The sequence below is a fragment of the Peromyscus maniculatus genome, chromosome 22 (assembly GCF_049852395.1).
Source record: "Peromyscus maniculatus bairdii isolate BWxNUB_F1_BW_parent chromosome 22, HU_Pman_BW_mat_3.1, whole genome shotgun sequence".
Classification (NCBI taxonomy): Eukaryota; Metazoa; Chordata; class Mammalia; order Rodentia; family Cricetidae; genus Peromyscus; species Peromyscus maniculatus.
The window spans coordinates 21202063-21221669 of record NC_134873.1 but is presented as its reverse complement, the minus strand read 5'-3'; positions in this window follow the sequence as shown (position 1 = coordinate 21221669).

The following is a 19607-nucleotide window of genomic DNA, read 5'->3' as shown; positions in this document are numbered from 1 at the left end:
AGCTGAGCGACTCCTATCAATGGATCTTGCTTTCGAAATGCGGATGCAGCATGGCCAGCTGTCTCGGTTCCTGGCTGCTCTGTCTTTTTCACCACTCTGGCCAAGCACCCTTGAACTCTAGCTGAACTAAACCCTCTCTTTGTTAAGTTGTTTTCTAACAGGTCTTTGTCACAACAATAAACAAGGGACTAATATGCCCTTGTAAGTGATGCTGTGATTAGAATTACCTGAGCATGGTGTGCTGGGGCTCATTGACCAGCTCCCAGTTCCCCCAGGGTTCTTGGACGGAATCAGTTCACCCAGAAAGAACCACAGTAGACACAGTAGGTGAGGAACTCTTGGCTGTGCCTCTGTTCCTGCATATTCACCTGGCAACGGTTGTCAAAAGCCAACATTTTCCAAACTTTTATAGATTTTGAAAGCCTCTGGGAATGTAAGAGAGATATGGAACCTCTCTACATAGAAAGAAGCATATTAAAGAAAATATTACATACCATGTTGACGGGTTTTTGTTTTTCTTTTTTTTTTTTAACTCCAATAATCCAACCAATGGCTCTTTCATTTGAAGAAAATTTGAAGTAAATATTATCTAGAGTTCCCTGACTGATGATTTCATTTTAGGGAAGATATTTTTTTAATAAAAAATTAAAGTTATTTTAAATGAATTTACACTGCCACCTCTGATTATTCATGACCCAGCAAAATGGCCTGGGTTTATGGAAAGTAAAATCATTGCATTTGATCTTGGCTTAGTTTCCCAGAGAACTCACAATAGAGACAAGGGCCCATTTCTCATTTGGGCACACACAGCAGGTAGCAAATTCCTTTCTAGAATATTCACTCAGCTTGCTGCCCACCACTTCCCCTTCTAGTTGTCCAAATCCAAGGTTTTGTTTTTTTGTTTTTTTTGTTTTTTTTTACATAATACTGTATTTTTCCTCCCACTCCAGAGACAGGCCTTGCTCATTTCCCTCAAATGCCTACAAGATAAAATCTGGTGCACAGTTACATACATAGTAGATTCCGTCTTATGCTGTTAGTTTCACCGTGTGTGTGTGTGTGTGTGTGTGTGTGTGTGTGTGTGTGTGTGTGTGTGTTTCATTTCTGAAAATAGACAGTGAGGTACTAGACCAAAGCTACCTGGGCAAATCTACTTTCGCATCATTTCTGGAATGTGCACTCTACTCAACAAATACCCACAGACTGAAAGCCCATTTATGTTTCTTGTCTGTAATGGTGCTATCATGCCCTTGAGAAATAGTTAGAATCCCATGAGATAATACAAAGGAGGCAGAATACGAGAAGACATCTAGGAATTAAAGAGTTGGCACTATCCAATAGGTAAGACCATTGCAAGCTGGAAGTGGTGTATGGTATAGAAAAAAAAAATGATTTTAAAGGAAACTACAAGATTACACTCGAAAGTTGAAAATACTAACAAGAAGAAATAGTTTGTAGATGTATTTTTAAAAGGTCTATAACCTTATTTTTTCATCATCTTTTTTCAAAGCTAAAATGGTTTTGTGTTGCAGAAACTATTTAAAAAAACATTTTATGAAAATGTTTGGCTAAAGAAGTGTTTAAAAAACATACAGACTCTACTAAATCAGCTATGGTTGTAATTATTCATTACCCACCCTATCCTCCCCCAAATGGCTTATTGTCACCCTAGAAAGTAGCAATTCCTTTCCTTTGTTATGAATACCCTCAGCTGCTTTTGGATTAAACAAGGGGTCAGTACCACTAGAGAATATAGAGTCAATTGCAAATTCTCAGCTTCAGAGTCTAATTAGAGGTAGTGTATGAAATGCCTTCCTTAATTACTTCGGAGTCATTGGGGTATTTCATTAGTCTCAGTTTTTATCTTGTAACTTCATTCATAAAATATGTTCCTTATCAATTAGCTCCACTGGGAACTGATCGCGAGCCCTGTGCATCCTGCTCTCTGTGATCTCTCAGCCCTGAAGAAGAAGGTCAGAATCATTCTGTATAACGGTACTTTCAGCTCTCCACCACGCTGATACCATGATGGGGGAGCAAATACTGTTGCTTATAAAACAAAATTGCCACCTCCAAATTTTGACAAAAAATTAGATAAAAAATTAGTGTCTTCAAAGAAGTGAAGCAACAATTGTTATTTATATAAAAATTGATCATAGGTTCAGTTTATACCTCTCCCAGGTTCAGTAAAAATTATACTCTCTTAGCAATTATTTAAAAAGAGAAATTAATATGATACTCTAATCTACAGAGAGAGATAACCTTGAGGAAGAAGAAAATTAAATCTGGGCATCAACATAACTGAAGAACATCAGGGCAAAGAGCCTAAATCACATAGCTAGGTAGACATCAGCAATGTCCTCCAATATGTGGTTCTTTCTAAGAGTCACCACACCAGGCATGCAAGCACACATTTAAACTAGTTAAACATCTAAATCCTGTAGTTATCTTTCTGTTATTCTAATTCCACATTTACAATGATTAAACTTCATTGCCAACTTTGCTGCGCCTGGAATCACCCAGCACTGCTCATGATTGGGACAAGGTTTTTAGAGGTCAAACTGGAGAGAGAAGACCCACCATGAATGTGGATGGCACCCCACTGACTGGTGTCTTGAATGGACTAGACAAGGAATCAGGATAAAGCCACAGGAGCATGAGCTCTCGGGCACTGATCCTTCTTTTGGGATGTGGAGATCATGTGAGCTATGATGGATGGTGTCCCTTCTTGTAACATGAACCAATACTAATCCTCAATAGATACCAAACTCATAAAGCAAGCCTTGATTACAAGTCATTGTTAAGGTTTCTTCATGCCAACAAAGATATATTTCTCAGTGATGTTTAAACCTGTTCACTTCCTAGAGTGATTTTAGTTGTTTTACACTGTTCACTAGGATAGTTTTTATTCTTACTCTAAGCTTTTGTTTCAAGATAGGTTTTACTATATAGCTCAGGCTGTCCTTGAACCTATAACCCTTTCAGCTTCCTAAGTGTTAGAAATATAAGCATATCAACTGAATGTACCAGGCTTTGCTGACTCCCCAGGGGAGGCCTCTCCTTTTGAAGGAGGGGATGCAGGTGGGGTGGAGTCGGTGGGAAAGGCTTAGGGGGGAGCAGGAAGAGGGATGAAAGGGGGAATCTGTGGTTGGTATGTAAAATGAATAGAAATTCCTTCATAAAGACAAAATAAATATAAGTATATACTATCACACTCAGCTCTATCTCTGCATGTGCTTATCTAAGAGTCATTTCCCCAGGATAATTTAGCAACAAAGAGGTCTTCCATGTATGGTCCAGCCATCTCTCTCCACACTGCTCCATTAGAAACAAATAGTGGGTTTTGACTTGCTTCTTTGCTAACTTGTTTCATTGGATGTCCAATGCAAGAAACATCCACTCATAGTACCATGAAAAGATGGATTCATATCTTGTGGTATCCAATAACATGGCACTCAGACATCAGAGCTATTGATCACGCTTATCCATTGATTAGCTGTTGATTCATATCCACCAGCAGCAAAACCAGTGGCTCAAAACAACAATCATTGGGTTGCTTCGGAGTCTGGGTTGTATTGACTTGAGTTCTGCTCAGCTGGGCAGCTCTGCCATGAGATGCAGCGACTATAGTATTTCTCATCACTGCTGGCAGCCGGCTATGCTTGTGATGCTCATGTTGATCTTACTGCTTTAACCATCAGGCTCACTGAGGTAGGGAGCTCTTCTTACGGCGGTAGTGCGGACACAACAATATTGATGGAAATACTCAAAAAAAAAAAAAAAAATCAGCCAAAGCCTTAGGATAAAGACAGCATTTGCTACACAAGCCTGATCACCTGAGTTCAGATCCTCCGGACCCACAGAAAAGTCAGACACCATCACACAATGAATCTTAATCCCAGTACTCCAGTAGGAAGATTAGAGGCAGAGCCAAGAGAATTCCAGAAAGCTTGTGGGTCAGCTAGTCTAGAGTACATGGATGTGAACAAGAGACTGTGTCTCAGGGTGGAAGGCAGAGAATGACATCTGAGCTCATCCTTTGCAACTTCACATATGTGCCTTGGTTTGTGGTACCCTTACTCATTCATTCACATGAGCGGTCACCTCTTGTGCACCCCCCACCACTCCGACAGTCTTAGAGTAGTTTGTTCCCTGTCACTATAGTGAAATACCTAGATGAGACTAGTTTATAAGAAGATATATTGATTTAGTTCATGGTCTGGGGGTTCAAGATCATGCATGGCACTACCATTGCCATAGATGAATTATAGTTTAGCCCCTGATGTATGACATCGCAATGGCAGGAACGTGTGTGAGAAGAGACCACATCACCAGATAGGAAGCCAGTGTGGTAGGAACAGGTAAGACCTTTTCATTAGGTCTTATCACTGAGAGGTAATACCATGTCAACAGAGGTGACCTTGAACTCCTGAGGGACACATCACATCCACATCATAGCAAGCTTCAACTCAAAATAGGCATTCCATTGGTCAAAGCAATTTAAAAAACTAAACTCAGTATCAAGGGATAAGGAAATTACCTCTGTTATCTTAATAGATGGAATTGCAGTTATTTGAGATGGGATCTAGATAGAGACATACAATCAGGGGTAATCATGCAATTGACACATGGTGCCATATGCAGAGGTCCAGAAGCCCCAGTAACTTCAGGAGCAGTCTGAGGAGTCCTCACTCATTTATTCTGAAAATATGATTACTTTGGCTTAGCCACAAATGTTCAGAATCTTTGTATCTCGTGGTCAAAACTCCTAATGTAAAAAATATGACTATATAATCCTGACTCCCACATTCATTTCTCTGATATTTGTGGAGCTCCTAGGTCCAATCAGGTTTTTTTATAGGCAAGTTTAATTTCTCAACATGTTGACTACTTTAATATTTCCAATATGGCTGTATTTATAAAACTAGGCACTTGGCAATGTTTTCCAATTACTTTCCACTTGATCATGGCCAGTAAATGTGTTCACCTTTGCTTCCTTGGTACCATCTAAACATTCGTCCTGAATGAATCAAGTTGTTGGTTGGTCACTGATCCCTAACCCTGACCCCAGAGGCAGTTCTGACTTGAGTTTGCTGCTGTTGACCACTGGCCTTAAAGAGGACAGTGAAGAACAATAGGGTGGTTCAAACATTTTCTTTTCTCTCCTAGAGTTACAGCTGGAAGAACATAAGGGATGAGATAGTGGCATTGCATTTTCTTACATCATTAATTTGAAGGGACCAAATGTACTGCACCCCAGACTTGCATGACACACGTTACTCACAGAAAACCTACAATCAGAAAGAAAACTGGAGTGGAACTCACAGGTAAGTAAGATTTTTTTCTTCCCTAATATACTATTTCTGCAGTTGTTTGAATGAGAACTAGCCACAAAATTCAGGGAATATTTGAATGTGTTGGTAGAGAGTGGAAATTATCTATCAAATAAGTTGGCAGAATACATTTCAATCTATGGTCATTATCTTGAAGGAAATAGTACAATTCTCGTGGATGATTTACAGAAGGAGCAATGAGATGCAAGCCCCATTGAAGGCGTGATTTCCCTTATAGGAAGACACTGGGGGGATAGCAGGGGAACCCTAAGTATGAGCTTCCCCTCTGCCTGAGCCAATTATGGAAAACACAGACATAACCTAATATCTAAGTACTATGTACATGAACTATTATTACTTTGTTCAAGGGCCCCGAGGCAAAAGAAAAATCAAAATAATTTTTACAATAGCACCTGTTTGAAAATAAGCAATTTATTCCATCCTTATAAAATATTTATGGATTTCAAATGGATGTCCTTGAATAAGGCCATTTCATTTCTTTTTCCACTGAGAATAGGTTAGTTAGAGAAAACTCTGGGTCTATTTCCTGCTAATTTAATACTGATTCAAACCTTTTGTGGAAAAGCAGCCACCCAATAACTTTATTTACTAAACTTTATTCTTAATGATTCTGCCTTAGCGATTGTACCAGCAACAGCCCATGGATCGCTTCACCTATTGAATAGAGAGGCACTGCTTCTATGCAATGAAATAATTTGATTTCCATCGAGAAAATGTATTTCAAAAAACCCAAGAGATTGAAGAAAACTATTACTTTTTATTACCCATATCATAATGTTCATCTTAATTACTGCTAAAGAAGGTTCACAGATGTAGTCTAATTGAATGTATAACTTTTTAATTGAAATGGGGAAAAGTATGAGATTTGAGTCCTAACAATAGGGTGAGCCTCAAGTTAGATCCTTCCCTTCCAACAAGCTTTTTGGAGAGAATGGAGGCATTTAGAAATGGCCTGCTTCTCAGATCTCAACAATGCACCAATCAAGTATTTTTAAATTTGGAGAAATATAGAATCAGGTTCAGAGCCTAGTCCAAGTGCCAAGGCATTGAATATTGAAGCAAAACCTCTACCTTTGAAATTTTCACCCTTATCCCCAATAAAAAACTTTCACAATTTAAATGAAGAATAGTGGGTGCTTTTCGCTTTTGCCTTTCTTGAATGATCTAGTGAACAGCCTGTCTCCACGGACCCTTATGAGTAATTTCTCTGAAGTTTCACTCTCTTACAGACCACTACCTGAAGGCTCCCTCTGGAAAAGCATGCTTTCAGGACACTTAAGTCATAAAGACCAATCAATACCTTAGACTCATTGAAACTCTGCTCCCTGACCAGTAAAAACAACAGAAAAAAGAAGCTGCCTGCAACCTTTGCCCTTTGAGCCCACATAGAACTAGCTGTTCATCCAAGTCCGTTCAGAAGAAATGGGAAACAGTATCTCCAGATACTATTTCCCTCATAGTCCGATATTCTATATATCCTTATAAACAACAGGTAACAGCCCACCAATTTGTAAGCCTAGATATTTAAACCATTAAGAACCTGCAAATAGTATTTTTTTTTTACGTCTTTGCTATTCCTTCCATCCATCTAGGATTGAACCATATTTCTCAGATCTGTGTTCTTGCTTCATATTAAATTACTTCACATTTCCCCAATAGATCACGCACTATCCCGACTTGTACAAGGAACATCTGAGTCTCTCAGGAATAAAAGCAATTAGTTGTAATAAAATATGTACGTGTTAAAGTCTCGTTATCTGGGGATGTGTGCGAACATGTAACATTTTTTTTTCCCAGGCATTTCATTTTGCCAAAACATCAATTAGTCTCACTCATCAACTTCCCTCTTCATATTCTGTAGCATGAATTTGACATGTTTCTATTTATGCACCAGAAAACAACCACTCGAACTTCCCCTGCAAACAGCCTCTGAATACATAGATGGTAATCATATGCTTAGACAGCAGTGGAAGTCTTTCACAACTATTTTTAATGTATCTATATCCACTTCAGATGTCTGTTTTGGAAACCAGCTGCACAATCAATGTGTTCAAAATGGCATCATTCAGTTTTGTCGCTTACGTACCAATTTCTTCCAGGCCAGGTTCTCTACTTATCCCGTGGCAGAAGGAGTAATATGACTTTAAGGATGTGGGTTATAATTCAAGTATGATTGTATTAGCATGAAAGAACATAAGCTGCTTTTTCTAAATGCAAACACAGTCCCTAAACCGAGGATGTAAATTAGTATCACAATGAAAGCCGCCAGGAGGACAGAAGCTTGGAAGTGTCTGCTTCTCTGAGCAGCAGGGGACTGTTCAGGTCCTGCTGTTTTGAAAACCTTTCTCCCCCCATGCAGGCTGCCCTGCTAAGAGAAATCCATTTGAATATTTTGGCAATCACAGAGGCCCCCACATAAATTATGGATACAGAAATGCAGAAGACAGTCTAACAAATGGAGCACGGTGGAATCTGTTTTTCCACCACCATATGGTGTCGACAGAATGCCACTTTGTTTCTCAGGGAAACAGCTCATCATTAAAAAATAAATAGCCTCTTTTCTGTGGGGAAAGAACCCACAGTCATTATTTTGAAAAATAACAAACAGGAAACTCTGTCCTTTCATTTTACAATCTTTCCCCCCTTACATTATTATTATTGCCGCACATATAGATGTTTTCTTCCAGGGAAACTCATGATGGTTTGTACCTTGTTGATGCACGGGGAACTCAACATCATGTTTTCTTGATTGCAGAGCTGAGTCCAAGCACAACACACACCATGAAAAATCAAGGCGCTTCCTTATAGATCTTGTGGAGAAAATCCTTGCCACCTTATGTACAGATTTCACGCATCTCATGCTTATAGATACGATGCTTGTAGTATAAATCATCGTGGTTCATGGAAAGCTGAACAATTTGCAAATTGAATTAAGGTATCTTTATTATTCATGGAATGAAGTTGTTACTGGAATTCATTCCAATATTTCATAACTTACCTTGTCTTGGGCCCAGGAAAAACTTTTAGCACTTTGCACAATTAAATATGAAGCTTGTCTGTGTTGTTCCCTTTTCCTTCCCACAAAAAGATCTTTCTGTCATCCTTATGCTGATCAGATTGCTGAAAGCTTTGTTTGTGGTGCTGTCAGGATATAAATCACATTATTTTCAACTCTGCCTAATTCCTCAAGTATTTTTGCAAACACTGTTCTATTTGATATGCAAATGTTGAGTATGAAACAGAAACAGAAAGAGGGTTAGTATAACCACACAAATTTTTATCTCAGAGTTGGCGCCAGGTCATCTGGCTCCCCAGGGGGAATGACCTTTTCTATGTCCCTTTATTGCCGAGACAGAAACTTAGGACCTTCACCATTATTGCTCACATCCACTCATGTCTTCAGTGGAAGACTCCAATCATGTGCATGCATTGGTTCTGATATTCGGAAAGATTCACCTAATTATTCCCCTATCAGGCACGCATTCTTGGATACGGCAGGGAAATAAATGGTTTCTAAAAACCAGTTTCCTCAGAGTAAATGCAAAGCTCACATCGATAAATGTCATACCATGTCTCAAAGCTTGTTTCCCACCCCCTTTGGTAAGATTTTGAGGCCAGAATTATCTGCTCCCATTTGCTGAACTCTAAAATTGAATTTGGGGTCAGAAAAACAACTTTTCATCATGGTGCATTAGTATAATGACATCACAAAACAAGTAGTAAACACTTGCAGGAGATGTTGTGACAATGTTTCACTGCCATTAAGTAAGTTAGGAGAACATAAAATCTTGTGCACTAAAAGTCAGGACCAGAAGAGAGAGTTCAGCCCACCCATACTCTCCCCAAGCTGTCTGTCAATACAGAATTCTTTTCTGAATGCTAATGTTAAGTCTCTGAAGACTGAAAGAGTCCTCACAGCCACGACTGATGGAATTCTTTTCTGTTAGTCCTTTAGAACGCAAACCAGGCTCTGTTGACTCCCCATAGGAGGCCTTGCCTTGGAGGAGGTGGGAGTGGGGGATGAGTTGGGGAGAAGGCTGGTGGGTGGCTGGAGAGAGGAGAAGGGAATCCGTGGTTGGTATGTAAAATGAATAGAAAATTTCTTAATAATAAAAAAAATAAAAGAAAAAAAGAAAGCACATTGAAAATGTAGGTGGTCTCAGGGTACTGTATGTTACTTGATTTCTTCTGTTCAACACTGCACGCTTTGTCCTCTGGTATTGCCTGAATTTAAATTTGGGCTAAGGATTTTCCAAAGGAAGAAGTAGGAAAATATTTCCTACCTGCATAGTTCCAAGGCACATGTTTTGAACCTGCTTACTTGAAACACTGTCCTCAAGAAGTACTAACAACTGGCAGATAATTCCAAAGTGTTGCTGACAGCTTGTCAATGGTGGATGTTGATAGCTGTGTGCATCAAGCCGAACAAGCCAAAACTGCAGAACACGAACAAGCATGAAAACAAAGATTGAAAACAGGAAAAGCCAGTATCAAGTCTATTATCTCATTTGGCATTACTTTTAAGGTTGTTCGTTTTCAATGCTGGGACTGGGGGGTTGTGCACATCACGCGTAAGACAACCCACTCAACAGAAAATGGAATCAGTGGGACACACCCCCAAGCTTCTGAAGCCGAGGGAAACTGAAAACTGGTCACCCATCATTGCAGCCTGTATTGTATTTTAAGTATGAGTTTCAGACCTTGAAGAGCTGCTTTGCCCAAGAAGATGTAGATGAGTTGGTCCAGAGAAAATCCAGACATTATTTAAGATTAGTCCTTTATGAAGACAGCGAATAATTGAGGTTATGCTTAACTCCAATTTCATTCAAATAAAGTAGTAATATTTAGTTCTTCCTTCACAGCACCACACATTTCAGGTACTCAATGGTTGTAAACAGCTGGTGGCTACTCTTTGCCACGGATGTGTAATACATCCATCCTTTCTGAAGGTATTCTGGTACAACATTGACCCAGTGACTAAAGGGTCCTTATGCAACTTTCATTTTTTTTCAGCAACAGCCATTATGAGTGCATGCCTCCCAAAAGACCTTGGGTCTGAGGAGCATGTGAGACTAGTTGCTTGTCAAGTAAAAGAGAAGCCCCAGTGGAAATCGCTATATGAGGGTTCTGTAAAGATACTATAGGAGAAACAAATATACAGTATTGGCTAGTTTCCAAGTCTTCTAAGTGCTTTAATTATATTAACAGTCACAGTCAATAAATCATATCCATAAATTTAGTTCTAAGGAACTGACGGGTCATAGTGTGTGTGTGTGTGTGTGTGTGTGTGTGTGTGTGTTATGTTGAGGAAGGATTTCTGCTTTCACTTTTGAGTTGGTAACAACAACCATGAATGTTTTTGATTTTTTCTAAATATCATCTAAGTGCATATGGATCCCCATTACATTCTGCTTTTGCTAAATACATTTCAGTGAGTCATGTACTGAAATTATCTCTCCACATTTGCCTTGATTTTCCTAGTAGGTGGACTTGAGATGAGAATAGTTCTTGTGAGAACAGAATTCATGCTGCATGTCTGGCTCTTAGACTCTGACTCAGGCATGGTAGGTAGGTAAACACTTAATAGCCATTTTTATCAAACCTCCAGATAGTTTGGTAAGCACTCTACAGCTATTACCATATGTTACTTCTTTTAAAAAACCCTTGTAAGTTGTATATAATCATAGTGCTGTTTTCTACCTTGGTTAGAGAAGCTTTTCCTTGCAGTTGGAAGCAGCTAAAGCAGAGATTTCTAGTACTGAAAATAAATGTGTATTGAGTGCTTAGCCATAAACTGGATGGGACAGCTATAATACACACACACACACACACACACACACACACACACACACACACACACACACATCACAGAGAGAAAGGGAGAGGATAATTAAGAGCTGAGGAATGGGGAGCAGTTCTACAGAATGCTGTCTCTGGACATGGCATGGCCATTGCACTCATGAACCCACATAGCTGTGGTTACCTGCATAAGCCTCACACAAGGCTGATGTCATCAACAAACACTCAAGTCAGTATGGAGGGAGAACATATTGCCCAAATACCTAGCTGGGGAGCTATTGACAGATAAAGCTTGCTGGGAGTGGGGGAATAATTTTTTTCCAAGGGTATAAACATGGATTTACTGTCCATACTTGGGCTGATAACCCCGTACCCATGCATATGCAAATGAACCTGATGAAGCTCAATGGGTTAAAAAAAAAACTTTTAATTTTTGAAAGTACTTAAGAGTAAAAGGAGATGTGTTAGAAAGAAGAATTCCCGAGGAAGAGGGAAAAATAAGAGAGGAAAATGGGTGGAATATGATGAGAATACATTTTATCCACATATGAAATTGTCAAAGACTAAACAACAATCTTTTGTAACAGGAGATAGAAGAGATATATAATCTTCAGTTACATTTAACACAGAGAAAACTGAAACTTGAAGAGCATAAGGGATTTCACCATTTTACACAGAGAAAAGAGGCGGAAGCAGGATTTGTTTCACTCTCTTCTGTGATCTGGAGCAATGGATGTCAATCACAGACCTAACCTGTGGGTTTATTGTGCAGACATTTTAGGGAATAATGCATGCAAAGCAATTAGCCGCTGTATTTTCAGTGAGTGTATTACGGCTATGCCTAGGCTCATTAAGTAATGTTTTTCAGTGTGGTAGTGATTTTAGAATTTAGCAGTGAGTGCATGGTTATAGTGTTATTAGAGCGGAGGTTGCATCTGAGATTTTAATATTACAGAGCACTTTAGAGTCATCTAATATGCGTCTTTTATGTTCAAAGTGTTATTCTTCCTCTCAAATTTCTTTGTGCTTAAAAATAATAATTATAACCACTCTAGTCAAACAAACTGCTAAGCAAGGCATATGTAAGTGAGAGACAGTGGCAATATAGTTCCTTGAAACCCTAAGGTGTCCTTTGTGCCTGTGTCTACAAAAGAGGGGAAGAATAACCGCAGAAGGCGCTGTCCCCAGACATGGTGCTGAAGCAAGCATTCTGAACTTTGAGAACTACAGTCAGACAGGGCTGTGCAAACTCCCTGCCGATCCGGCATGGAATAACATCAAAAGAAATGCATGGCAGACCACAATTTTCCAGCGTGTTGTTGCAGCCCGAAGCAGCCTGCTAATATTAGCATAAAGCAGCCTAAGTCATTTTGGAAGGCACACTGGGGCAGACAGTATTTTGTATTGTTCCTTTTAGGAATGTGTTAAACTGCAACTCCGGCTACATAAGCTGACTATTTCTGCCCCAAATGACATCTGACCTGCAAAAAAAAAGAAAGCTCTTTAGGAACCAAGTTCAAATCAAAGGAGTCTTCTTTTGGGCCACTGAGGAAAAATTAAAGTCAGCAATAAGAAATCATTTGGAAATTTGGGTTGAGGCTAACATGCTGTTACAGGAGAAAATACCTCTTTACAAAATAAGTAACATTCTTTCCTTGGTAATTAAAGTGAATAAATCAAAATTTTGAGTTTTAATAAGAGTATAGAATAAGTTTTTAAAAAAAAACAGCTTGTATTCTAAACAATTCTTATAGTAGTTACTGAAAAGGCACACAAAAGTCCTTAATGCATAGGTTGATAATGTAATTTTTTTAAAATGTCATTTGTTGGAACAATAAATCAAAATAAATCTGGATGAATTTTAACAGAATTTATTTTTCCACAGGAATTCCAAATTCCAATTTCCAAATTTCTGGGGGGATACATGGTGTCATAGAAATTTCTGTGGAAAATGCAACAAAAACCTCAGGCTTCCACAGACTGGATAGCTATCTACGGTGGGACAAAAGCCTATGCAGTCAAAAGCCCACACAAGGCTGGACTGTTTTAAAGTAAGTAGGCTCTCCAAATCATAGGAACACATGTACAGATTGGATAAGGAACATCTCCAATACTCTATTCACTCCCTAGTCAGGTAGGACATTCCGTACTGGAAAAATATAATCCAAGTTTCAGATAGTATATACCACATGTAAGAAAATATTATAAAAACTTGAGGGGTTGCATATGTCCAAAAGAAGTATTGTTAGCAAAACAATGGAGCCTGGCCAGGCGGTGGTGGCGCACGCCTTTAATCCCAGCACTCGGGAGGCAGAGGCAGGCGGATCTCTGTGAGTTCGAGGCCAGCCTGGGCTACTAAGTGAGCTCCAGGAAAGGCGCAAAGCTACACAGAGAAACCCTGTCTCGAAAAACCAAAAAAAAAAAAAAAACAATGGAGCCTGGAAATTATGAAGTGGGTGAGAGATGCCTGCACATAGAAGAAAGTATAGCACTTCTATACATTAATTAGCAGAAATTATATTTTAGGCATTTTATACTGTTCCATTGCATTCTCAAATAGAGCAAACATTGATCATACATCTGCTTCCTCTAAAACTACACAATCCAGATGAGTCTGGCTTGATTTCTTATAGGAGATTTTTGTTTTTGTTTGTTTGTTTGTTTGTTTGGTTGGTTGGTTGGTTGGTTGGTTGGTTTTCAGCTAGCATTGTATAAAGGTGAGCTCCCTGGGTCATTGTGAGCTTCCCCAAACCAGGATCCTGGCTTGTTTAGTTAGTTGAATGTTTCCAGGAAGCACTAGTTATACTGTTGATTTCTCTCAACCTGTCAGTCTCTTTGTTATTAAGTTAAATATTGTTCACAATCTGGAGGCGAGGTTCTGTTCCAGCTCAGCTCTTGCTCCTGCTCTTCCATATGGGCAATCAAGATGACTTATCATTAACAATGTCTTAAATGCCTTAACTGAATGAGTTAGGCATTTTGTATCAAGGGTGCCTAGAATCCAATTGAGTTTATATGCTCCACTATCTACCATTTGGAATCCAAAGGAGGAACTAAAAAGGCTTTAGGGTAGCAAATGTTCTAACTTAATTGTGAACACCTGCACAGAACAGATGATAGGTGTACAAAGGGGATAGGTACAATCCTCCATTCACTTCCTATACACACATCCCTATTGAGTGGTGGACCTCAATGGTATAAGTCAAACCTGCCTAGGGAAACGCATATCAAACAGAAAGATAATTTGAATATGAACGTCACGTTCAGAAATGCAGTTGAGATTATTAATGAAAACTATTCCATCTCCTTTTTTTCCCATCACAATCTAAGTTATTGAGGGTAGGAATTCAAATGAACATATCTTACCAAAGTAGTTATTCAAATAGGAATGTTTGCAATTTCCAGATGCTTGCTGGCAGAGGGGAAACAGAAAGATAAATGACTTTCTTGCCCTACTCAGGAGTTATTGTTATCTTCCAGTCTGCTATGCTCACTCATTATCCAGAGGTACCCACACCCAGGCAGTGCATAATTTGTGAGCCAAAAGTAAAATAGTGAAACATTTCTCAAGATGCTCTCACCATTTTTTTTAAATTTTAAATGTAAGAAGTATACCTCATATTGTCTCTTCCCAAGGCATTAAAATTCCACACACAGAATTCTGTGCACCATTCCTCCGTAGCATGCTAGAACACTTTTCAAATCCCAATCATGGAAGTCCAGGGCTTTCTGGGGAAATGGCCCCATTCCCAAGGTTCCTGATACTCAGGCACCATGTTTTCCAGATTTTCAGACTGAGGCCTAGGCATGGGAAGCCGCAAGAGTCAAGAAGTGCATGTCGCCCAGCCTGCTTCCCAATGGACAAAGTAATCACCTGAGCTGTTTACTTCCATTTTAATCAGCCAGCCAATCAACTCTGAAATGAGAGCTTGCTTAATTACGCTCTTAGCCCAGTGCTTAGCTCTGCCAGGAAGTACCCAAAGAGCAGAGTGAAGTTCTGCCCTCTAGGAAACTTGACTTGGACACACCCAAGACAATTAGAGAGCCAAACAGGATGAGATGCAATTAAGGGAGAAAATGTTAAGTGGAGAGACTGTAAGTGCTTTAAAGGGCTCAAGGGCGTGGTTCCAACAGAGAGAGAGAGTTCTGAAGAAATGAGTCGCCGCTCCCTCTGCCTTGTCAACTTTCTCAGCTCTTCCTTACCACACGCTCCATGCCTAGAGATGAGAGAAACCAGGAGTTGCTTCCAATGTGGCCCAGGGGGGATGCGGCTGCCACCTCAGCTCCTAGCTGTTTCTCATGTCACGGGATTGCAGGAGATTGCCAGTAGAGACTGGAACGCCCACCTCCTGATCTTTGCCCACTTACTGTGCAGTTCTACTGGAACTGACCTTCATGGGTCAGTCTGAAATCTTCTACTGGCCCACCACACACTGCCCCAAAACTGTCTTAGGTCATTGCTCAGAAGATGCCTCCCTCCATCCATCTCTTCTCTTGCCACCTGTTCCATTCACATACATTTCCAGAATCCACTATAACGTGACAACCACGCACTTGCTCTCTTAACAAGACTATGGCTCACCAAAAGGCCACAAGGGGCCTTTGACAATTAGAGATGTTTAAAAACAAAGATATTTCAATTTTCCTCAGGATGGTCTCATGTTTTGATACAACCAAATTTACCAATAGTAGTCGTCTGAAGCAAGGCACTATGTGAAAATGTCTATCTCCTCACAATATGATTTGTGTGTGTGTGTGTGTGTGTGTGTTTTTTTGTGTGTGTGTATGTGTATGTGTTTGTTAGAGAGAAAAAGAGAGGGGCACATTGGGTGTCCCTATCTTGTTTCTATGACAGAGGTCTCCAACAGAAACTGGAGCTAGGTAGGTGGCCAACAAGCACCAGGAATCCTTCTGTCTCACCTCTGGCTCCCCTAGATGCATGTGCTGTAATATAGAACTGTGTCTTGGTTCTGACATGGTTTCTGGTACTTTTAATTCATATCTTATGAGTACAGTAAGCACTCTTACCTGCTGATCCATTTCCCCAACCCAAGGAGGCATACTCATCTTGATAAATGTAGAAAACCTAGTGTTTGATACCAGATGAATTCTTGAAGAAAAACAATTAATCTTCTGAAGAACCTTTCTGTCTATTCTCAAATTATTCCTTCCTGCCTACCTTTTCATGCTATTACCCACTGGCCAATGACCTTCATCCCATCCTTCTTATCATCCAGCCACTGAACACCAGAGTCTTGTGAAATAGAATTCTTACAAAAGGGAAATGGAAAGAATCATTACTTCAACCTGACACTTCCCTCTGTCTTCCTTTTTTACTAAGTAATATGTCAAACTAATTCAATTCATGGTGTCAATTTTTCTCCAGCAGATCAGAAGCAAATGAATGTGCTCTACATAATCAGGAAGGCAATGCAAATACAGAGTCCAATGTAGACCATTCCAAGACTATAATATGCTCAGAGATAAAAAAATTTAATGCAAAAGTTAACGATTCATATATCACTTGTTATCGTCACCTGTCAACACTTCTGACAGTCCATTATAATATTTAGTATTTTTTCATCCATTATCTTGTAAAAAGAATTTTATCCCTCCCTCACTGTATTCTTCAACATGAAAAAAAAGGTCAGAGCAGAGTTTTAAATTTTAGACAGGGAGGCTGATAACCATGGTTTCTGGTAACAATGAAATTCCTATCCTCATAGAAAGGACTGATTCTTTTCAGCCAGTGCCAGCAGGTAATCACCAGACCCAATTCTAAATCCATTCTAGTTGATCAATGACAGCTTTGCATCATTAACCATGCTTCTGAATGCCAGCCAATCAGTGACAGCCCAATATTTCTGAAAATCAGCCAATGAGGAACAATGATTTTTAAGTAACCATGCTTTCATTGCTAAAGGTCAACCAATATCTAAACACTCTTGCTTTTGATATTTTGTCAATACCTGAACTCTACAATTGCTCACCCCTTATATAAGATGAGGTTACAGCTTTGTTCACACTGGTCCCACAAGCATAGGTCTCCCTTGTAATAAAGCTAACGTTGTGTCTTATACACAAAGTGATATCCCTGCCTGTCTAAACAAGTTTGAAAGCTCATTGATATATTTGAAGATTTGAATTCATCTTGCTTACTTATTTATATTCCAAATTACTTAAAATAGAATGCTAAGTGGTTAAATGTCACAAAAGATCGCCAATGGTCCAAGCTGCAATGTCAAAGTTTGACTTTAATTAAAGTAACTAATAAAACTGTTTTGATGTATCAGTTTGTTCAGAGGAAGCATTTCCATCAGTCATCACATTTCTCTATCCCTCTTCTAATGAGCCCTTGTATCCGAGCATCAAATAAATTATCACACAATAAATATGGAGATTACACAAAAAATCACAATGTTGAAATATGATAGGCAAATCAAGCCTTCCAATGTTAGCACTCATCTCAGAATTCTCTAAATTCTCAGACAACATAAGCTTGAAAGAGGCTCTCAATGCCTATTCCAACTTGTTCAGACCTAAAGGTAAGAGATAAAAGTGGGTACTTTCTTTGACTATAGTTAGGGTACTAAAAATCATGAAATGTTTTACTTTTTGAATAGCAAATACTTTTCTAACCCTTCAGTAACACTAAAAACCCAAGCCCAATTTCCTTAAGGGAGACAAGTTGTATTTGTCAAAAACTTTTCAGTATGAATATGATATACATGATATACAGATAATATATAACTTCAGATGACATTTTACTTTTTACTTTTTTTTTTGAGGCAGAGTTTCTCTGTGTTGTTTTGGTGCCTGTCCTGGATCTCGATCTGTAGACCAGGCTGTCCTCGAACTCACAGAGATCCGCCTGGCTCTGCCTCCTGTGTGCTGGGATTAAACGCGTGTGCCACCACCACCAGGCTGGTTTTTTTCTTAATGTTGCTTTTAAATGTTCTTATATATCATCCCCATCTAAGCTTATGATTATAAAAAACTTGCTTAAGATGCCATCTAATATGGAAACTATTGTAATACAAAAGACATATCTCTAAGATTTATTTTTTTTAACTCATACAGAGGTCTTTCTGCATTTTACATATAAAAATCAAGTTGCTGATATAATGTCTTTACCCATGATAAATACCATGACTCCTGAGAGGCCCTTAACTCATATAGCTGGTCCTCCTCTGTGAACTACTCCGATCTCTCAGGTTTCTATTCCATTACTTCTGCCTCCATGTTGTCACCAAAATCTGTTGTTCTGTTACTGCTTTAGCTGTACCTACCCAAACCTTGAACCTCCTCTCTAGACCATAACAAATGGGAAGGGACAGACTACATTTCATGAGATCCACATTCTTGTTCTAACATCTCTTACATTTCAAGTCATTTCTTTTTTCATTGATCTATACATTAAAACACTATTTTTAAATAGTAACGCATTAGGAAATACACTAGGTTTTTTTGGGAGCTGCCACCTATTGTCTTGTGTTATAGCTTATTGGTGAACCTGATTTATCCTTCCTCGTTGGCTGTCAATGTCCTTGAATGTAAAATGATGCATATTTCCTATCATATGATACTTACCACAAGCTGTGTGGATGAGCAAGTTCTCTTTGTTATGGGGCGGGGGATGCAGGAAGGCTCCCAGAAGTGAGCCAATTACAGTATATGAGATTCAACTATCAAACAAGGGTCTGACCTAATCTAGTTTATTTTGTTCCGATTCTACTTGAAAACATTTTTTAATGTTCCTTCTACAGAAGATGAATCATGAGCTTTATAAGAAATAAAAGTCAGAGCAGTGTATTCACAGAGTATATAAAGTAAGTTTTAAAACCTCCAGCTATTGGTAATTGTCAATCATTCCAAAAAGTCTATCAATTTGACTTCAGTGCAGCAAGAATTCTGTGTGCTTGACTATCCCTAAGGACACCATGTACTCCTAAAATTATCATGTTTATGGATCTCTCAAAGCACAGAAGATGCCTCACAGAGGCTTGTTAAGATGACTAACAGGAACCAACAGCACACAAGAAACCATAAGGACACTACTATTGGTCCTTGCTGGGTGGGGGGCTGAGCAATGGGTACCAGTTGTTGCTGACCACTAAAGGTATCAGTAGCCCCATAACGAGTTGGAATTTTTATTAACACATATACCACCTGAGGTGCTTGAAGAAACACAACTTGAACTAAGGAGAGGAAAACAAATTTGTATAAAATGAAACCTGAATCGAGGGGGCTCCTATCTCTGGGTTTGCCAGTTTCCATCCAAATGAGGCTTTTGTGGGATGGGCTCCTGATGCAGTGCCCTCCCCTGACCTGGGTCTGGGCAGCACCTCACACTCACTCATCTCCAGCTGGCATCTTGTCTCCACCCTGTCTCCTCCTGTGCAGGAGTCCCCCCGAGACTGTGGATTCTATCCCTTTTCTTCTCCACCTGTCTCC